This window comes from Mobula hypostoma, chromosome 9, assembly GCF_963921235.1.
Source record: "Mobula hypostoma chromosome 9, sMobHyp1.1, whole genome shotgun sequence".
Lineage (NCBI taxonomy): Eukaryota > Metazoa > Chordata > Chondrichthyes > Myliobatiformes > Myliobatidae > Mobula > Mobula hypostoma.
In genome coordinates this window covers 87,400,881-87,406,625 of record NC_086105.1, presented here as the reverse complement: position 1 = coordinate 87,406,625, position 5,745 = coordinate 87,400,881, and positions in this window count along the sequence as shown.

The window sequence follows — 5,745 nt, the reverse complement described above, 5'->3', positions numbered from 1 at the left end:
AAGTTTCCTACTGTAGCCCTGTACTCAGCCTCATCTCCTTTGAATCTCCCAAGAATAGGAAAGGTTTAAAGAAATTTGGACCATATGCATTGAGATTAGATGGCATTTTGATCAACACTGATGAATTGGAGTGATGGACCTGCATAACCCAATGACTCCATAATCTATATACAGTATCTTCATCTGTTAAAATAATGTAGTCACCACATTGACAGTATGAATGGCATTGAAGGATATTCTAACAACTTGTATTTAAATTCATTAAACAACCAAAGGGCCTTTATCCTTAAACCAATTTTTATACTGAACCACAGCACATTTTAAGATGAATTTTACAGGTGCCTCAAAGGAGAAAAGAATCATAGAGAGCAAGGGAATAATTTCTGAACTAAGCTCTTGGCAACCAAAGGTATGGTGTTGGAGGCATAATGTTGGAGGAGATTAGAGAGGTCAGGAATATAAGGCAGTGCAGGGATTAAAAAGCAAGGAAAAGATCACTGGACTCAGTAACCACAGAGGCCTGTGGGTGGACAAGACTTGATGTGAATTAGGAAGTGGCTAACAGATGATGTGTAGGTAGGCTATCTTTACCAACTCTTCACTAGATAGATAGATAGATATACTTTATTAATCCCGAGGGAAATTTGGTTTCGTTACAGCCGCACCAACCAAGAATAGAGCGTAAATATAGCAATACAAAAAACCCCAACAATCAAACAACAAAATGCAAACTATGCCAGTTGGAAAATAAGTCCAGGACCAGTCTATTGGCTCAGGGTGTCTGACCCTCCACGGGAGGAGCTGCAAGTTCGATGGCCACAGGCAGGAACGACCAGTGTTGTATCACGGTGGAATGTGGATGAAGTCCAACAGTAAAAAGTTCAATATCCAGTCTGCAAACATGCTCCTCGATCATAATATAGTCCGGATTGCACCATCCATTGTTAACCAGATCAGTAAGCATGAAACTCCTTCACGCCACTTACCGCTCTCAGTGCACTTCTGGTCAGTCGGAACGGTATTACCCACCGAACTCCTCTTCTCCAAAAGTCTCTGTTGTCTCGACACGGTCCTCTTTCCTCGGCTTTGTGATCCCCCTCTGTGTGTTTTCCTCCGGATTTCAGCAGGGGATTTAGATAATAGGACAATTTACAGAATCCAAGAATTGATCTCGTGAACTTATATTGTCTTGGCTTCTTTCCCTTTCTTTTCCAGTCCTGATGAAGGGGCTTGCCCTAAAACATCAACTGTTTATACCTTTCCATAGATACTGCCTGACCTGCTGAGTTCCTGAGTATGTGTTAACTGCATGAAATTTTGTTTGCCTGTTGAATTGGTAATAAGAATAGAGATGAGGGTTTTAGCATCAGATGAGATGAGATATTACAAGATCCTGTCTAAAACTTACAGTGTAGGTTACTTGGGTAGACTAGTGGGCCATGTCATTTGCATGCGAAACACCAGATTCCATTCTATTCAGAGCTCTCTCATGGGAGTACATTACCAGACACCTGAGGAGAGAAATTCAAGGATGAGGAAGTAGAAGAGTGGGTTAGTAAGTTTGCTGATGGCAAAAGTTGAGGGTGTTGTGAATAGTCTGGAGGGTTGTCAGAGGTTACAGCGGGACATCGATAGGATGCAGAATTGGGCTGAGAAGTGGCAGATGGAGTTCAATCCAGATAAGTGTAAAGTTGTTAATTTCAGTAGGTCAAATTTGAAGACAGAATATAATATTAATGGTAAGACTCTTGGCAGTGTGGAGGATCAGCGAGATCTAGGGGCCCATGTACATAGGACACTCAGAGCTGTTGAGTGTTGACAGTGTTGTTAAGAAGGTGCATGGTGTGTTGGCCTTCATCAATTGTGAGATTGAGTTCAAGAGCCATGAGGCAATGTTACAGCTATACAAGTCAGTTAGATCGCACTTGGAGTAGTGTTCAGTTCTGGTCACCTTACCACAGGAAGGATGTGGATACTATAGAGAGAGTGCAGAGGAGATTTACAAGAATGTTGCCTGGATTGGGGAGCATGCCTTATGAGAATAGGTTGAGTGAACTCAGCCCTTTCTCCTTGGAACTACAGAGGATGAGAGGTGACCTGATCGAGATGTTTAAGATAAGAGGCATTGATCATGTGGATAGCCAGAGGCTTTTTCCCAGGGCTGAAATGGCTGACACAAGGGGGCATAGTTTTACGGTGCTTGGAAGTAGGTACAAGGGTGATGTCAGAAGTAAGTTCTTCACACAGAGAGTGATGGGTGCATGGAATGCACTGCTAGCGATGGTGGTAGAGGCGAATATAATAGGGTCTTTTATGAGACTCTTAGATAGGTACATGGAGCTTAGAAAAATAGAGGGCTATGTGGTAGGGTAATTCTAGGCAGTTTCTACACAACACAATCAAGGCTTATTATTCACTTCAATATACTTAAATCCTTTGATGACTTTTGCATCAACCTCCTGTTGAACATATTTAATGACTTGCCTTCACTACTTCACTAGTAGAGAAATTCACTGGTTCATGATCCTTTGGATCAAGTAATTTCTCTTGAGCATGGTTCTAAGTAGCAGGCCATCTATCTCGGGGATCTGAGAATAACCTTTAAGCTACCGCTTAACAATAAGTACTCCTGTTTGAGTACAGTTGGGGGAAACGGCCTACCTGGGGGAAGCAACAGTGGCCACACCTCTGGCACAGAGTCTGGCCTTGTGGCTCTGAAGGGTAGGGTAGGGAAAGGAGGAGGATGGCAGCAGTGATAGGAGTCTCTAGAGTTAGGGGGTCAGACGGATTCTGTGGACGCAGGAAAGAAGCACAGATGGTAGTTTGCCTCCCAGGTGCCAGGGTCCGGGATGTTTCTGATTGCATTCACGATATCCTGAAGTGAAAGGGAGAACAGCCAGCGGTCATGATACATATTAGGCAGGAAAAGGGAGGTCCTGAAAGCAGACTACAGGGAGTTCGGAAGGAAGCTGAGGAGCAGGACCACAAAGGTAGTAATTCATCCTCCACCTCACTCTATTCCTATACTCACTGCCTGTGCCACGTGACAGAGAGTATAGGAATAGAGTGATGTGGAGGATGAATGCGTGGCTGAGGGATTGGAGCAGGGGGCATGGATTCAGATTTCTGGATCATTGGGACCTCTTTTGGGGCAGGAGTGACCTGTACAAAAAGGACAGGTTGCACTTGAATCCCAGGGGAACCAATATCCTGGTGGGGAGGTTTGCTAAGGCTATTGGGGAGAGCTTAAACTAGAATTGCTGGGGGTGGGAACCAAACTGAATTGATGGAGAAAGAGGCAGTTGGCTCACAAATAGATAAAGCTTGGAGACAGTGTAAGAGGGAGGATAGGCAGGTGATAGAGAAGGGACAGGCTCAGACCGATGGTTTGAGATGTGTCTATTTTAATGCAAGGAGTATCATGAACAATGATGAGTTTACAGCGTGGATCAGTACTTGAAGCTATGATGTTGTGGCCATTATAGAGACTTGGGTGGTTCAGGGCAGGAATGGTTACTTCAAGTTCCAGACTTTAGATGTTTCAGAAAGGACAGGGAGAGAGGCAAAAGAGGTGGGGGCATGGCACTGTTGATCAGAGATAGTGTCACAGCCGCAGAAAAGGAGGAAGACGTGGAGAGATTGTCTACGGAGTCTCTGTGGGTGGAAGTTAGGAACAGGAAGGGGTCAATAACTCTACTGGGTGTTTTTTATAGACCACCCAACAGAAACAAGGGACATCGAGAAGCAGATATGGAGAGATTCTGGAAAGGTGTAATAATAACTGGGTTGTTGTGGTGGGAGATTTTAATTTCTCAAATATTGATTGGCATGTCCCTACAGCGAGGGGTTTAGATAGGGGGGAGTTTGTTAGGTGTGTTCAGGAAAGTTTCTTGACTCAATATAGAGATAAGCCTACAAGATGTACAAGCTGTACTTGATCTGGTATTGGGAAATGAACCTGGTCAGGTGTCAGATCGTTCAGTGGGAGAGCATTTTGGAGATAGTAATCACAAGTCTATCTCCTTTATATATAATAGCTTGGAGAAGGATAGGAACAGACAAGTTAGGAAAGCGTTTAATTGGAGTGAGGGGAAATATGAGGCTATCAGGCAGGAACTTGGAAGCATAAATTGGGAACAGATGTTCTCTGTGAAATGTACATAAGAAATGTGGCAAATGTTCACGGGATATTTGTGTGGAGGTACATTCCAATGAGACAGGGAAAGGAACCATGGCTTACAAAGGCCTTGTAAATCTGGTCAATAAGAAGAGGCTAACTTACAAGGCTATTCAGCGATTGCTGCAATTTCTCTTTTTCCAATCTATTATCCTTCAAATAATAAACCATGTTTCTAGTTTTAGAACCAAAGTGGATAACCTCTCATCGATCCATGTCAAATTGCTTCTGCTATGCATTTGTCCACCTACCAATACATTTGGCATCTTTTGATGATTGCAAGATGTTTGTTTCTCAGTTTAAGAACAATTTTGTTCTCCATTCTTTGTATTAAAGTTAATAATTTCCCATATTCCCCATATTATTTTCATTTTCTTGTCCACTTACTTAAATTTAATATTCCCTTCCAGATTTACAATCTTGCTTTGTATCATAAGACCAAAAGACATAGGAGCAGAATTAGGCCATTTGGCCCATCGAGTCTGCTCCGTCAGTCAATCATGGCTGATCCATTTTTCCCCTCCTCAGCCTTCTCCCCGTAACCTATCAAGCTCTGCCTTAAATGCATCCAATGACCTGGTCTCCACAGTTGTCTGTAATAATAAATTCCACAAATTCACTACCTTCTGGCTATAGATATTTCTCCACATCTGTTTTAAGTGGATGCCCTCTATCCCGAGGCTGTGCCCTCTTGTCCTAGACTCCCCCACCATCCTTTCCACATCGACTCTGTCTAGGCCTTTCAACGATCAAAAGGTTTCAATGAGATCCCCCGACATCCTTCTAAATTTCAGCGAGTAAAGATCCAGAGCTATCAAACATTCCGCATAAGATAAACTTTTCATTCCCGTAATCATTCTTGTGAATCTCCTCTGAACCCTTTCCAATGCCAGCACATCTTTTCTTAGGAAGAGCCCGAAACTGTTCACAATACTCAAGGTGAGGCCTCACCAGTGCCTTATAAAGCCTCAGCATCACATCTTGTATTCTAGACTCTTGAAATGAATGCTAACATTGCATTTGCTGACTCAACCTGCAAGTTAACCTTTAGGGCGTTCTGCACAAGGACTTCCAAGTCCCTTTGTATCTCAGATTTTTTGCTTTTCTCCCAGTTTAGAAAATAATCTGCACATTTATTTCTCATACCAAAGTGCATGACCATGCATTTTCCAAGATTGTATTTCATTTGCCACTCTTTTGCTCATTCTCCTAATCTGTATGTCCTTCTGCAGCCTACCTGTTTCTTCAACACCCCCTGCCCCTCCACCAATCTTCGTATTTTCTGCAAACTTGGCAACAAAACCACCTATTCCGTCATCTAAATTGTTGATATGCAGCATAAAAAGCAGTCCAACACTGCTATGGAACACCACTAGTCACTGGCACCCAACCAGAAAAGCATCTTTTTACTCCCACTCGCTGCCTCCTACCAATCAGCCAATGCTCTAACCATGCTAGTAACTTTCCCATATGGGTTCTTAACTTGTAAGCAGATTTATGTGTGGCACATTGTCAAAGGCCTTCTGAAAGTCCAAATAGAGAACATCCCCTTTATCTATCCTACTTGT